The following is a 17,646-nucleotide window of genomic DNA, read 5'->3' on the forward strand; positions in this document are numbered from 1 at the left end:
CCCTTTCTTTCTCTTCCCTTTTGCTCTAAGGAAGGTAACTTTCTACCAGAATACATCTGGAAACAATAGATCAGTATGGTGTCAATTTGCACAAAATTGCTGATTGGTGTGCTTATCAAATCCCAGGGGATTAACTCAATTGTGATATATTCATGTTAGGGAAACAATGCAGGGTCTCAGATGCTCTAGACACAGAACATATCAGGCCTGTGACCATGTCCACACCCAAAAGCAGATCATAAAGAATAAAGAACAGATATGAAATGACAAAGAAAAGACAGGAACACTTTTGTAAATGCATGTTCAAAGGTGTGGGAGGAATGGGAGACAAAGGAATCTCCACTTTCATAATGCTAACAAGCCAGTTCTCCTATACATCTACACTGGACTAAGTGCAGGGATACATCTCCTTGAAATAATCAATTAGCTAATTAAAAAAAAAGGTTGGCTTCATCTGATATGATCTTTCCCCGGCTGCTCTGAAGGAGAAGCAGTCTCATAAGGTAGCAGGCAAGGAACATGCCACATTCCCTCCAGGAGACAGACAATGACTCCATTGGTATTACTACCATGATCCCATAGCCTCAAGAGGGCTTCAGTGCCATAGGAGAGTTTTCACTGTGACAGAAAGCTGATCTGGCACTAATGATGCACAACATAGCAACAAACTTTGGTCCAGGAGAGATAAAATTTCAATATAACACTCCACATCAGAAGGCAAGAACAAGAACACTATTAACTAAATAGGTAGGTATAGTAACCCTTCTACCCTTGGTTGACAAAACAGATGCATATACCCCTAGGCAACCACTTTGATATTGTCTTTGGATTGATAATTTCCACTGGAAAATTTAATTCTGTTTACTCCTGAAAAATGTCATTAAAAGTGTTAATTCTTACATCTCCTCAGTTGTATTTTCATCTGCCCGTTGCACTGAAAGTCTCTACAATAATGTCACAAACCTAATGACAAAAGACTATTAAATGAGGCAGTCCTCCATTGAATATAAACTTCCTTGAACAGTGATTTCCATCCCAGCAAGAAAATTGGTTTCTTAGGGAAGAATATGCTTTTACTGCAAAGAAGCCATGCAAGATCAATGCTCCAAGGCCCAGAGCTATTCTGCAGGCACATGGAAGGTGAGTGGTGCTGCTATCTATGCCTCTCCCAGTAGCCATGACATGCAAAAAACAGCATTCTCACTGTAGTACTTGCATTTGCATACCATGAATTCCTCTGAGCCCTTTAAAAACAGTCATGTAGTGTTGACACATCAGTGAAGGAATAAGCTGTAACATCACTGCAAACTCAACTTCATTTAATTCAGTTCCATGGAATAATTCAGCAAGGCTTTCTGTAATCATCACAGGCTGAAACAGCACATCTCAACATTCCTAAATAATGTATTAAAAGCAGAAGAGTTAGGTTTCCCTTTCTTTTCTGTGGCTCTTTTGTCAGCATTTAACATTACTGATCACAGGCTCTCTCTTTTCAGCCATGGAATTGTAGGATTTTCATGCAGCAAGGACTCTGTCAAAGTTGTTCCAGGACAGACAGCCTTGGTGGTCTGCAAGATGCTCCAGCAGAGACACTCATCCTCTAATGTGATGCCAGTTTTCCCCCCCGGGACATGAGGGGCTTTTGGCATGACTCTGTATGCTTCCTTTTTGCTCAAGGCATGTTCCTGACAAACACGTGTCAAGCAGAGTCAACTTCCTTGGGACTGGGCATCCAAAACAACTCAGAGAGCATTATGTGCTTTGGTACATCAGCCCTGTACCTTGTGTGGGTTACAAGTAGGAATATCTTTTTTTCTCCCGTTCCCAGTCATATCTTATAACATCAAAGCCAAGATCACTTACCTTAATTCTAGTGCCAGCATTTACAGCCTCATCTTTTCTGGTTTGCCTTCTCACTGGCATTTTTATTTCAACTACACATGAGCAGGGTGACTCTATTTGCTTTTCCCATAAGATCATGAATTTTCATGCCACTGTAGCAATCTGTGAGAAGTGTCCTTAGCCAACTCTTACCCCAAGAGAAGAGGTCATCTTATTGGGCAGTTATGATCATTTCTTCATTTCCTCATGGGAAGCACAGCCAATCCAAACTTTTATTTGCGCAGACATGACTGTCCTTCATCAATGCCATAACCAGAGCTTTTCCAGCCTGATGATGTCCTCCAGTGTATTGGCACTTTTGTTTTGAGAAGGTTAATAGGGGTCATCACCAGGCAATGATAACAAAGAGGACAATGGCTAGCACAGAGTCCAGAAATAGGTGAATGGAGATTGTGTCAAACCCATAACATTAGTAAATCTTTTTTCAGAACAGCAGTTTCTCCCTGGTCAACATCACTTCTTATTTGTTGTGACTTCCTCAGCCCAGAGGAGTAGATAGCCACCTGAAATCTCTTGACAATTTCCAAAGCTTGTTACTGGATGCACATGAGAAACAGTTTAAAATCCTCAAAATAAAAGATCTGGAATTAATATGGTCGGGGTATATTTTTAGACGCTGCTTTCTGTCCATAAGCCCTAGCCTGTAGTGACAGAAATTATGTAGAAATCCTTTTGGTTTCAGTGAGCATATGCATGTGCGTAGCCAATTTTTCAAACAAGATCAGTTTAAAAACTCCTGGGATTGATTGTTTTCTTGGAGGGTTGTTTGTCCCTGCATAATTGCATCTTCTCAAGGAATGGCAGCAGGCTGATGCATACAAGCCTCTCTGCCACCAGGCTCTCAGTGCCCCTGCACTGTTGCCTCTGAAGGTCTGTGCATCCCAGGTTGCTTTGCAGAGGCCTGCAGTAACACTCAGTTTATTGACCAGCAAGTAGCTCAGAAATTCAAATTACAACCTTGGCAGTGGAAAAAAACCCCACCAGATTCTCTTCAACTCCTGTGCTAAAACAAAAATCATAAAATTTAATAAGAGAGAGATGCCTACTAAATCTTATTATCTTATTTCTACAAGCTTCTCTCCACAGAAACCTGCACTAACTGCAGCAGGTTTGCTATGCAAACTGGGGGTGAGGGAGTGAGGGGGGGACAGATGATGGACAGACACAGACCTCATCAATGAAAGAGGGTATCTGCAGCATACAGGATCGAGGACACGTTTGTCAGAAGTCTGTCTATATACACAGCAGATTTGTTGTCGGAGTACTCTTAAACTTGGCTTAACACTACAGGGTATCCAGTGTGATAGCTAAGCTGTTTTGGAAAGACCATGTCCCTGCTGCAAGCTCTACCTTTTCCCTGATGCTCCACTTTACACAGAGATACTATCTAGATGCAGGCTCAGAACTTATTTTTTTCAGTGTCCTCTTCATTTCTGGAATATGACTTTGCATATCATATTTCATCATGAACAATGATGGCTGACTCATGTAAACTGCAGATAGAATATTTCCTTGCATTCCTGGCAGGCTCTGACATGGGCATCATTTTTTGTTTTATCAAGGAGATAATGCCACAAATAACCAAACAGAACAGGTGGGACTGGCCTTGTATTTGAGGGGCAGGGGGAACCACAAAAACAATCAACAACAAAAAAAGCCCCTCCGTCCACCCCCCCCAAGACACCCCAACCCCTCCTCCCCCCAGAGAAAATCCAAATCCAAACAAAACAAAACAAAAAATCAACAAAAAACCCAAAACAAACAAATGAAAAAAACCCACATATACAAAAAAGAAAACAAAAAAAACCAACCAAAACCAAAACAAACCCCAAAGAGTACCTGTCATAGTTTATCCTGTTTTCATCCCTTATTATTTAAGTTGGAAGAACACATATCTGCCTCCTCAGGCCATGCCATGTTGCTGAGCTGCCCAAATACCTTTCATCATATGCATGTCACCATAGACAAGTCAATAAAGAAGTAACACACAGGTGCCCGGCCGTTGCCATAGTGCCCAAACATCTGCTTAGGGCTGTGCTGATCCCCAAAGGTCCTTCCAGAACAGAGTCTCTTGTGTGGCCCTCAGCCAAAATAATGAATCTCTGGGCAGGAGATGGAGCATTGGTCAGGCAGATCTGAGGCTGTGGATGAACTCCCATGAGAAGCAGAGGCCATTATTCACGATATCATTTTACAAACTGTGGCAAAGCACACTCCCTTGTCTTTGCCTTTTCTAGCATTCAGCAGGACATATAATAAGACAAACAAGCTTTTCTGTCATTCCCCAAATCCATAATTTCTACACTGCAAAATGATTGAGAAACAGAGCAAACTTCATCCACCAGAGATTAATGAGGCCTCACCATGTGCTGCTGCTTTACTTCGAGGTGCTCTAGCAGGTCAGTGAAATACAAGAACCTATAGAGAACAGAATAAAACAGCCACTGTGACCTTGTTTTTCATCACTTAGCATCACTTCATCATAAACTCACTATTCTCCTTCACTGTGGAAATGTTTTAACATCGATGTGCAGTATTGAGTTGTATTTATCCCGAAGGTCACAAAACAAATAAATCCAGTAAGACAGGCTGATACAAAAAGACTATTAAGTTATCCTGTTTGGAACCAGACTACAAACAGGAAAATAATTTCACTTTATTGTCAAAATAATATTTGCTGTACAGTCTGGTTACCCTTTCCCTCCCCTCTGTCAGAGCTCCCCTTGATAAAGAAGGGCTGGGACCATCACTTTGCTTTTCTCCACTAGAAACAAACTGGAGGTATCCCAGTGGGGATTTGCCTGTCTTTCCTTCACAGGAATGTGTTACTTGATGGATATTGAATACAGGTCCATGAATAAGGGCATAAATCTGAGAAAGGATCTGAATTATTCGTTTTTGTGAGGTGGTAACACGTACCTTGCTTGTTCAGTGCCTCTGACTTCCCTCTCATCCTTTGCTCTGTGTCCCACACAGAGCCTACTTATGCATCGAAGATAGCAAAAATATTGGTGATGACCTGCTGTCCAGTCTTCACACTGTTTCTGTCTGTATGGTTTGTGTTGCCTTCACTCCTTCCCAGGTCTTCCTAATATTACCCTCTACTGCTACCAGCATGTCCTGCGTCTCAGCTTCACTGTTACCTCTGCATTCCTCCATCCCTTCATGTCTCTTGCAAAGCCTTTTCTTCTAGATCACGATCTAAATTGTCCATTCCAAAATGGTGTAGACTCAAAACCAGGGAGGGTCAGAGAGAGAAAGAGAGAGAAGAAAAAAGAAAAGGAAAAAGGGGATATGTACAAGACCTGAGGCTCACCATGGTGCCTTTCTGCTCATCTGCATGTGTATGTCACCTCTTCAGAGGCATTAGTTCTTTGTAGCTGATGGTTTCATTTTTTTGCATAAAGTGCTGCGCAGTATTAGGGCATCATGGAATTAATAATGAATAATTCAATCTCTCACTTTCCCACTGGAATAAATTCATCATGTGATTTTTGAATAATTTTCTTAAACTCCCACTAAAAGACTTCTGTCAGAGATGGAACAATTTTTTTTAATTATTAGTGGTGCTTCCCACTGAAATAAATAAAACAATAAGTTGAGTTTCTAAATGACATGGAGGTATTCAGAGACAAATGCAGAGCAAGTTATTTGATGAGGCTCGTAATCACAAATAAATTAATTGAATCTTCTTCTTATAAATTATAAACATTTTTTAGAGAACACACCAGAAACATCTTAATTAAGAGCTTTAAGATCATAGAACAGCAGAGATTTCTCCCTCTCGCTTTCACTCTCTCCCTTGCTGGTGCTTCCTATATGGGTTACTTGCCGAAGGATCCTGATCCATTCCATGATAAGGTGAGTGGAAGTTTCTCTTTCAGCCAGTGTTGAATGAGACGCAGTGTTCTCTTTCAGGCCACAGTGGCTGCAGCTGGACAACTCTGTGCCTTCCCTCTTCTTTCAGGTAAACTGCCAGGACTTTGCTGTTGGGACATGTGATTTCTTTTCTCTCCATTTTTATTTTCTCAATAATAAAAAATTCCATTTTAAATCTTAGGTAGTAAAATTTTTGATACAGTAAGCAAAGGGTAGTTCAGTCAGCTGACTTCCAGTTGAGTTTATTAAAGCTGGAAACCACAAAGAAGTGGTGAAAGCTGAAAGTAACCACCCATGTTAGCAGAAGAGTGTGACAATATGTTATAATTTTGATAAACTGAAGAAACTCTTCTAATGAACAATCTATTATTAATTTCAGACTAATATAAATTTATTCACTTCAGAAAACTTTTCCCCAGATGCAGAAAGACTAATACTGTTAAGAGATCTTCAGAAATTTACTGGTAAGCCCTATTGGTAGTGTTCTCAGGAGGATAATGTTGAGATAGCAAGGAACAGCTACATAATCTGATCAGAGTTTTCATAAATTATCCTTTAAAAAATACCTTAAAGTCTTCCCTGAACAGCGAGGAAGAGCCACTTGCCTCACTGGTTTTCATTCTCCTTTATCTTGTCCCAGAGTGCTATAAAATCCACAGTAATTATGTTTAACTACCTATAATCAAGAAACTTGAAGAAGGATATGTGAGTGTGAGTTACAGTAACTCTGGTGCCATCACTGTGACAGTCATAGGCAAAGAGGAGAAGGAAAGAGCCACTGGCAGAAGGAGAAGAAATCTCCATCGCTCCTCCCCTACCCCCCCTGCAAAGTGGTCCCTAACACTGTGTCAGGCCCCAGGGGACTGATGCCAAGAAGACAGCTAATCAGTGTGAAACTCAACTCAGAAAGATGGCTTCTCCTTAAAGAGGCCAAAACAACAGTTCATCCAAAGTGTGATTCTCCAAAAACCTAGTACTATCTCCAAATCACTTTGACATCTGCCGAACAACAAATACATGCAGCAAAACCTGCCTGCTCCTGCGTAAACCCCATCTCCAGTCATACAGACTCCATTGCAAACAGAGCAAAGACCTTTTCCTCCCAAAATACATGACAGATTCTGTGGTTACACTAGAGTGGTAAGCCAAAATTAATCACTTATCAATACGAAGTGCAGTGAATACACCAACACTTGGGAACCTGTATAAGCTTGTCTCACACAGCATTGATGGGAAGAGGGTAATGTAGGGGTATGTGGTTATCCTGTACACTGAAGTCTTCTGGTTGCCCTCCTGTTGAAGACATAGCTTATGCAATTTTAATCTTCATGTTCTTTGTTTTAATCCTCAAAAACTGATAGTTAAAATTTATACATGTTGTTTTCCTTCTAAGGACAAGGCATTTTGTAGTCTCAGCACAGCCAGAATACCCTGTCAATTCAAAACCAACATTCAGCTGAGATAAGGCTCCAAAAGGCAGGTATGGTTTATTCTTCATTGGTCAGGTTCATTCAGGAAACTTCAACATATGTGAAACATGCAGGAGTCAATGGTCCCTGCCAGATGCTGATCTGGCACCACCTAAACAGAGAATTCCAGATTCCCCTTAACACCTGTGTTAAACCAGACCAAGTCCTAGTACCAGTGTTCTTTGTTTTGGTTTTTTCCCCATGCAGAGCAGCCACATCTCTCTGCCTACACAGTGCCTATGTGCCACCCACCACCCCAAAGGATAGTGATGGCTGCCCCTAGCCCACATCTCGCCCAGGGTTCCCTGGCTCGGGAATCCTCCATCTCTGCAGAGCTCCTCAGGGGCCTATGAGCTGCCTCTCCCTCTTCTGAGTTTGTCTAAGAGCAATCAAAAGGTTAAAAATTTGTCATAGACATGGGAAGAAGAAATGTCCCCACAGGAAATGGGGAAGGTTGTTTGGGAGGGGTTAAGCCTTTCCTAAAATACCCAAGAAACTTAAAATATGACTTTGAAATCTTGATTAATCATATACTTTTCAAAGATTTTCCAAAAATATGAAAAGTAGTTTTTCTCAGTGGTGACTGTTTCTCTGTCAAATCATAACATCACAGGTCATTCCAAGTCTGACAGATTATTTTTTAAAGTAGAAGGTAAAGTTTTTCTTATGTTCATAATTTTAAAAGCAGCAGTTTATACACTCTCAGATCCACGGCTTAAACAAACCAAAGACCAGCTAATAATAATGTGTACTCAGGACCATGTAAAACCAGAGTATAATAGAAATTCAAGTGGCAATCTTACTGCACCAATCAAATTTTATGCTAGCGATCCCCTTTCCCCCAGAGGGCTTGACACTTCAGATTTGAAAAAGTTGCTGAAAAGATCACAGGGATAAATTTGGAAGTATATTTAAACTATGGGAGAACAGTAATTTAAATTATGATAATATGACCTATTAAAGAAAGAAATTAAAATCTCCTAATTGATTATGTCAAAAGAAATTCAATTCCACAAGGACTTGAAACACCAGTTATGCCTCAGTTTTGAAGAGGCAGAGAGAATATGAACATTTTATTTCCTGGCTATTCTCTCACTGTTTACAGAAGCGATCTTGTGGCTTTCAACCTTCTGCAATTTTCAGACTCCTAAAAATTTACAGCAAAATGTCCCATTAAAGAAAACACAAACCTGTTCACAAGATGCTTGCTTTACTTGTTTACACTTACTGATCTGTCAGAAATAGTTTGTGGGAATTAAGGACTTAAAAAGCAGCAGTCAAACCCTGCTGAAGACAGATGCTGCTTTGATGCAGAGGCAGCTTGTTGTCAGCTCTTGGCATGCCCAAAGTGTCACCTGTACTTGAATTTGCACTGCACATGCAGGCCAGGTACTGGCAAGTCCATGGGTGGGAGGAGAAGCTCATCACCAGCAGATGCAATCAGCGGAACACTTTATCCATATGAACTGCTTAATGGCAGGATAAGGTAGCATGGGCTGCAAGGAAATTTTGCTCCTTAGGAAAATTTTAAGAACTGGCTGGAGGGCCAGACCCAGAGAGTGGTGGTGAACGGTGCTGCATCCAGTTGGCAGCCGGTCACTAGTGGTGTCCCACAGGGATCATTGTTGGGCCCAGTGCTGTTTAATATCTTTATTGATGATCTGGACGAGAGGATTGGGTCCACCATTAGCAAATTTGCAGATGACACCAAGTTGGGTAGGAGTGTCAATCTGCTGGAAGGCAGAAGGGCTCTGCAGAGGGACCTGGACAGGTTGGATAGGTGGGCCAGATCCAGTGATATGGGGTTCAACAAGGCCAAGTGCCAGGTCCTGCACTTTGGTCACAACAACCCCCTGCAGCACTACAGGCTGGGTACAGACTGACTGGAGAGCAGCCAGACAGAGAGGGACCTGGGAGTTTGGATTGACAGGAAGCTGAACAGGAGCCAGCAGTGTGCCCAGGTGGCCAAGAAGGCCAATGGCATCCTGGCCTGGATCAGGAACAGTGTGGCCAGCAGGACCAGGGAAGTGATTCTTCCCCTGTACTCAGCATTGGTGAGGCCACACCTGGAGTACTGTGTCCAGCTCTGGGTCCCTCAGTTTAGGAGGGACATTGAGGTGCTGGAGAGTGTCCAAAGAAAGGCAACAAGGCTGGTGAAGGGACTCGAGCACAAGTCCTATCAGGAGCGATTGAGGGAGCTGCTGTTTGTTCAGCCTGGAGAAAAGGAGGTTCAGGGGAGACCTCATCACTCTCTACAACTCCCTGAAAGGAGGTTGTAACCAGCTGGGAGTTGGTCTCTTCTCCCAGGCAACCAGTAGTAGGACAAGAGGGCAGAGTCTTTAGCTGTGCCAGGGGAGGTTTAGGTTAGACATTAGGAAGAAGAGAGTGATTTAGCATTGGAATGGGAGGTGGTGGCGTTGCCATCCCTGGAAGTATTTAAGAAGAGACTGGATGTAGCACCTAGTGCCATGGTCTAGTAGATAAGGTGGTGTTAGGTGAAAGGTTGGACTCAACGGTCTCAGAGGTCTTTTCTAACCTAGCTGATTCTGTGAGTTTGTGACTCTGTGAAAAGGACAAATACAGTAAAAGGGAATGGGGATATCTGCTGATGTGACAGCAGGATCTTCAAACTAGGCTACAAAATCATTCTATAGATTCTATAGATCCCTCTCCTGAAACACTCTGGCTCCGTATTAAAAACAGCATCCAGCAGTCCTCTGAAGAATCCTTAGGGTTCTCCTTCAAGAAGAACAAGGACTGGTTTGATGAAAACAATCAAGAGATCCAGGAATTGTTGAGGAAGAAGAGAACCGCCCACCAAGCACACCTTGCACTGCCTTCCTGTCACGCAAGAAAAATGGCCTTTTGTCTTGCATGCAGCAAGCTCCAGTAGAAATTCCGTGACATCCAGAACAAGTGGTGGATCAATCTAGCTGAAGAAACTCAATTATGTGCATATACGGGTGATCACAGAGAATTCTATGAGGCCTTGAATACAGCATGCGGGCCTACATACCAAGTCCAAAGCCCCCTACTCAGCGCAGATGGTCAAACGCTTCTAACAGTTAAAACCTCCATTCTGAATCGATGGTCTGAACACTTTCACACTCTCTTCAGTACCAGCCGTGTAGTTAAAGACTCAGCAATTCAGTCCATCACACAACAACCGGTGAAGAATGAATTGGATATTGCCCCCACTTTGGGAGAAACCCTTAAGGCCATACAGTAGGTGAAAATTGGCAAGGCAGCTGGGGTTGATGGAATTCCACCTGAAATCTGGAAACATGGGAACCAAGCCCTCCATGCTAAATTTCATGAGTTTGTGGTGAACTGTTGGGAACTAGGTGAACTACCATCAGACCTTCGTGATGCAGTCATCATCACTTTGTATAAGAAGAAAGGAGTTAAATCAGACTGTTCAAATTACTGTGGTATTACTCTACTCTCCATTGCTGGCAAAATCCTGGCAAGAATACTTTTGAACAGATTAATACCTGCTATAGCAGAAGGAATTCTACCTGAAAGCCAATGTGGTTTCAGAACCAGCAGGAGTACCACAGACATGGTATTTGTTCTCAGACAACTGTGAGAGAAGTGTAGGAAACAGAATAAAGGTCTCTATGTAACCTTTGTTGATCTCACCAAGGCTTTCAATACTGCGAGCAGAAAAGGTCTATGGCAGATTTTGGAACGTTTAGGATGTCCCCCCAAGTTCTTTAAAATTATCATCTCACTCCATGAGGATCAGCACGGCCAAGTCAGATATGGCAATGCACTTTCTGAGCCCTTTCTAATAACTAATGGTGTGAAACAAGGTTGCATTCTTGCACCAGCTCTATTCACAGTCTTTTTCAGCATGATGCTCCAAAGGGCCACGGCAGGCCTTAATGATCAGGACGGTATCTACATTCAATACTGTACTGATGGAAGCCTATTCAACCTAAGGTGACTGAAGGCCCACACCAAGACCTTAAACCATCTTGTCCGGGAGCTGCTTTATGCTGATGATGCCGCCCTTGTCGCCCACACAGAAGTAGCTCTGCAGCGTTTAACATCCTGATTTGCAGACACTGTTGAGCTCTTTGGGCTGGAAGTCAGCTTAAAGAAGACAGAAGTTCTCTATCAACCTGCACCTCAGGAATTCTTCCATCATCCCCATACCACCATTGGCGAATCAGAGCTCAAATCAGTCCAGCAGTTTAATTACCTAGGCAGCCTCATCTCCTCGGATGGTAAGATTGACGGGGAGATAGACAACAGGTTAGCAAAGGCATACAGTGCCTTCGGAAAACTTCATAAAAGAGTTTGGCAAAATAAACACTTGAAGAAAAGTACAAAGATCAGTGTTTACAGAGCCATAGTGCTGTCTGCTCTCTTGTACGGATCTGAATCATGGGTCATCTACCGCCACCACCTGCGTCTCCTAGAACGCTTCCATCAACGCTGTCTCCGTTCAATCCTAAACATCCACTGGTCAGATTATGGGACCAACACATCTGTTCTAGAACAAGCAGCAGTCACAAGTATTGAGGCCATGTTGCTGAGAACACAGCTGCGCTGGGCAGGGCACGTCTCCAGGATGAAGGACCACCGCCTCCCTAAGATCTTGCTTTATGGTGAACTTGCCACCAGCTGCCGCATGAGAGGAGCCCCGAAGAAAAGATACAAGGACTCCCTGAAACAACATCTCAGACTTGGCCATATTGATCACCATAACTGGTCTACTCTGGCCTCCAATTGGGAGGCCTGGAGACACACCATTTATAACACTGCTGATGCTTTTGAGAAAGCACGCAGGATCGCCCTTGAGGAGAAAAGACAACACAGAAAGAATTGTGCCTTGCAGAATATACCACCTAAGGAGTCTTTCTGCTGTGCCTTTTGCAATCGTATTGGCCTTATTAGCCACCTTAGCGTGCTTGTAACAAATGTGGATAGAGCCTTTCCCAAATCTTCGTTCGCGAAGCCTAGCCATGATGACAGCAGGACTGAACTAAATGTCCATACTGCCAGATTTCTTCTAGACTCTCACTGATTTACCTTTGCAAGTCCCCATAAATCAACATTTCTTTGGAGAGGGATGTCCAGCTGCCCTGTACTTTGTGCCTGCCTCTGACAGCTTGGCCCATTATTGGCACCTCCTCTTTCCCTTCACCCTCTGCTAATGGGGCAAGGACAGCACAGCTAACAGCCCCAGGCAGCCCCTTGATCTCACCTGAGCAATTAGTTGTACTTCATATATGCAGTTAAATATTTCATTCTCTCCCTGGCACAAGGAAGCAAAGGCAAGAGGGAGGGAAGCACCTGCCTTGAGGGAATCTGGGGACTCGAGCCCTTCTTTCATGCACCAATTCCACTCTAGGACACACTGTCAGTTTGGCCCTTCTCCTCTCCAACTGCTGGCTGTTTCAGAAGCTGCCTTTATGTTTTTTGCACAAAACCTAAGTTTTATTCACTTGTGAAATCTATATAACTTCCAAAACTTCAATAATTCTCACAAATCAGAATTTTTATATTCTGGCCAGCAAGGTCATCCATATCTTCTGCTGCAAGGACCAGAACAAGCAAAGTGACTTCATCACCATTATTCTCATCCCTGATACTCATCTTCCCTTTTTAGGATCACCTTATGCATTTATAGCAGCACAGCATTGCTGTGGACAGTGCATGTGGTATTCATCACCAAGGCAGAACATCATGTCAATTATTCTTCATCTCTCTTTTACAAAGAACAGGTAGAAAGAAGGAGTTACAATTCTCCTATCTTCGCTCTCACATCTTCTTAAGACTTTCTATTTATTGTAATTTTAAATGCTGTATGGTTGTCTAAGAAATAGAAGATCAGAACTAGAAGGTTACATAGACATTACACAAATAACAATCACAATATCAAGTTAATGATTCAGACTAATGAAAGTTGCCTGAATTTAACTGAATAAATAAATGTAGAAGGCATGGCCCTGCTGGAAGCACTGTCTATTTCCATAGCACTGATATCAGCTGTGTTCTCTATCCCCCCAAACTAAAGGAATGTATCCACTGGCATATGACTAGAAATTACAAGACTAGGCCTGCGCTACAGAAAAGAAAAGGGTAATGTAAAGAATTAGAACAGTATGACTCATCCTGAACATTGGGTTTGAAGAATGTTAATAGTGTTATTGAGTATCAAGCTGGCTGCTACAGTTAAGATTGCACTTAGAATTTCTATTATAAATCCTATTTTCGAGGTTTTATAACTTGGCTGTAGTACAAATTCAATCACAGCTGAAACTCAACATACAGAGTCTCATCATTGGAAGTAAAAGGTTTTTCAAAGAAAAATCCTTTTTGTTTTTTGAGGTCGAGGGAAATAAAAAAATCACTAGAATCATTAAGGGACACTTGAGACTCTTCTCCCCTCCTGTAAATTAAAAATGCCCTCTGTATTTAAACTTATGATTTCATAAGTCATTAATCCAGAATGGAGAATGCTATCTCTAGGTGTATGGAAACGAAACTCATTAAAAACACTTGATCTGTTACCCTGAAAGAGCTACTGGAAAGTCCATTCAGCAACTTCTCCAAAGTTTCATTATAAGTTCAGATATTCAGAATACCAAATTTCAGCATTGGCATTCACTGCAGAGCTTCCATCAATTTCTGAGCCACTAACAATACCATATTTCAAGCATGGAGTTGCCTCCAAGTACATTTGGCAAAGTCCTGCTGGTGTCAGGTTGGATCTTACAGAGGCAGGCAAGCAATCCAGGCTTCCAAAAGTCAGCTCAGGTACATTCATGTCAAAAATTCTGGCTGCACCAGGGGCTTCCTGTGATCCCCATGCTTTCTATGTAGGTCAATATTGTGGTTTAACTCCAGCCAGTAGCCAAGCCCCAGGCAGCCAATCCTTCAGTCCCCTACCTGCAGGACTGGGGAGAGAATTGTAAGGGTAAAAGCCAGAGAATTTGTAGGCTGAGATAAAGGCAGTTTATTAGGGAAAGCAAAAGCCACACATGCAAGCAAAGCAAAACAAGGAATTATTTCACTGCTTCCCATGGGCAGGCAGGTGTTCAGCTATCCCCAGGAAAGCAGGGATCCATCATGCATAATGGTTATTTGAGAAGACAAATGCCATCACTCTGAATGTGTCCCACTTCCTCCTTTTTCCTCTCACTTTATATACTAAGCATGATGCTATATGATATGGAATATCCCTTCGGTCACATTGGGTCACCTGTCCTGGCTGTGTCTCCTCCCAACCTCCCATCCACCCCCAGCCCCCTTGCCAGTATACAAGTACAAAAAGCAGAAAAGGCCTTGGCTCTCTGTAAGCACTGCTCAGCAATAACAAAAACATCTCTTTATTATCGATCCTGTGCTCAGTACAAATCCAAAATACAGCCCCATGCCAGTCACTGTGAAGGAAATTAACTCTATCACAGCTAAAACCCACACATTTGACAAGAACTATTCAGGTGATCAGCAGTGATTTAGGCATAGTCAGTGCCCCCCAGTTGTAAAACTGCAGAATGCATCCCAGTGGTGCATTTTGTTCAAGCCACCACTTACTTGGACTATTGCCTGTTGCTCCCTTCCCCCTTATTCATGCAGCTGGTTAATAATAAGCTTTAAAACCATTTGACGATATTGAATTTTCAATTCCTCAAACTTTCTTTCTCTACTTTAGCTGAGAAAAGACCACCACTTCCATCAGTTTCCAAAAGATACACCTTTCAGCTACTCTTTGGACGAGGTCTTTGTTTCTACGTGCCCTTATATGCAAGGAAAAGTGCAGGAATCCATTAAATAAAAATGGTTTTGAGTACTCCAAATATGTAATATGCCACATGCACAGGTGAAGTACAGACCAACAGTGAGGAATAACTCTGCCCACAGGGCTGGTGTGAAATCAGAGGAGTCACTTTTGTATTTTTAAAAGAAGGATCATAGGAAGTGTCTGACAAGCACCTCTAAAAAGATGGAAGGTTTGCGAAGGACGGTGCTGGCAAGGTAGGAAGGGTGACACTGTGCTGCAGGATGAAGCACTGTGCAAGGAAACCCAGGCCAGCCTTGGCACAGGCTTCTCACCAGTCGGTGGCTAGTGGAGTCCCAGAACAGCTCAGCAGCCCCAGCCTGCAGGTGGGCTCACCACAGGCTGGTCCTGCTAACACTGCAAAGCACTTTGATGTGCCACTGTATCAATGATCTACATTAGAAAGAAAAGAAAGCAGGAAAGTGTTCACCTCAGCATCTGACAAAAAGATTTGTCTTAGATAAGGTGCTTTCATTTCAAATCAAGCTGTTTACTCATTCCTTGTTAGATCTTTAATGTCAGTACCAGTGGTTTGGAGCGTTAATAGCGCTTTAATGATATAGTATGCAACCTAATTGAAAGCTTCTAATCGAAGTGTTTCTAAATGGAAGGAATTAATTGTATCTATGAAAATTTGATAGGGCTCTTATCAGGTGTCCATCTAGATTGAAAGTATTTCCCCAAAGCTGCTGAGTTAATAAGTTTCTTAATTTTATTGTGGGAGATTTCATTTCATTAACTTTCTTCATGTGCATTTGTCTAGATTTGTCAAAAGAATTTCACCTGGACATCAGAGCATCTCGATGCATCTCAAACACATAACTGCTACAAGGACCTCAATCGTGGACCCTTGAGACAAAATGTACAGAACCCTTCAATAGTGGATTTGATTTTCAAATTCACAATGTTCTTTCTTCCTGTTTTTTCCCCTTCAGATGAAACATACGTAGCTAATGAACAATGCCTGCTGGTGTCTACCAGAACCATAAACCTTGGTACTTGGCAGGCTTTATCACAGCTCTGATTTATCTCTCTGCTTGAACTGAATTCAAACCACTCAAAATACATTTGGGTATTTTTCCCTTCATTAAAACAGTGTTAAGGGGTATTCAGTAGGTTCTACAACGTATGATGGGATGGCAGAGCCTCCACTCAATAAGTGGTATTTCTGCCCCTACATTACGAGATGGTGCAATAAAACAGAAGAGTCCCAACTGGTAACATCATAAGAGTCTGTCTGAGAGGATCTCAATGGTGTCTTTAAAAAAGTAACGATGAAGAAAATATATGAGGGGTAGTTTAAGGGAAAATTGAGGGGTTTACTGCAAAACTTGTACCGATGGCAATATAGTGAAACTGCAGTATTCTCTACTTGCATTTGAGACAATAAATACAGACAAGCAGAAAGCATTTTTCCTCGGTGTCTGTGCCAGTAAAAGACACCCTTTTAGGCATTTGCTGTAGCCTCAAATGACAGAAGCTGAGACCTTTGTAGTTTTTCTAAAATTTGAGAACAGTGTGTCAAGGTCAACCTTACAGTGCAACATCATCAACTTCAGAGCAAGGCAAAAGAAAGGCAAAGAAAGCACTGCTGCTGAGGACAAGCAAGGGCTTTAGAGAAGCAGGGGCCAAATTTGGTAAATACCCCAGAGAACTGATTATGTCAATTGGAATAAATTATGGTTTCAACATTCAAGAGACAAAACTGACAGCTGCTGTGGAGTTGGGGAAGTGGAAGAGTATCCAGGATGAAGGGAGAACAGGCGAAAAAATGGTTTTAGCCCAGCATCCAAGCACACTGCAGTGGGAAAAGTGCATGTACAGTCCAGGGTTTAGGAATTCAAACCCTGTATCCCAACTCTTGACCAAGGACCACTATGAGCAGCACCACTAGCATCACTAGCATTGCCAGATGTTAAAAGAGAGGATTCCGTTTGGGCCCCCACTTCTCTAGAAACACCTTCCTACAGCCAAAGCAGCAGAATAAAGAAGAGAGCAATGTCTTTTTACTCTGAAAGGAAATAAGGGTAATAGTAGACAGTGAATAATGTGTAAAAGAGACTTTGCAAAGTGACAGCAAAGTTAAACCACCAGTCATCAGTAAGTAAAATAGATTCAGGATCAAAACTGGCGTGAAATATTTCTGCTTATTTAGGATCACAGTCTATCATTTCTATGAGGTGGAATCAAGCCCTGTCATATGCCTCATACACAACTGTTTTGACTCATGTCATAGCCCTCAAATAATAGTACCAGATGTTATAATCACATAGGATAACAATTTGCTGAGCAATTGTGTCCCAATGTCACAGATTTTCAAGTGACAGAGAAAGACATCAGAGACAGTTAAATGCACAGAAGCACGTTTATGAGTGTTTAGGAACAAAACTGCCTTGTTTCCTTCAAACTAAAACTGGCATAAGCCCACTGGCATGAGAGACTGGACTTCTTCCATCCAAAAATAGAATGGGAAATCTCTAGGAAGCAAATGTACACATGGAGCTACAAGGAGAGATGGGAATCTACTGGTGATTTTCCAGACTAGGACAGGTGCAGCTTCAGCAAAAATTAAACTGCAGTGGATGAAGCTGGGGAGTGGTG

Source organism: Manacus candei, unplaced genomic scaffold, assembly GCF_025592945.1.
Source record: "Manacus candei isolate 608988 ecotype Guabito, Panama unplaced genomic scaffold, ASM2559294v1 h1tg000014l, whole genome shotgun sequence".
In the NCBI taxonomy this organism is placed as follows: Eukaryota; Metazoa; Chordata; class Aves; order Passeriformes; family Pipridae; genus Manacus; species Manacus candei.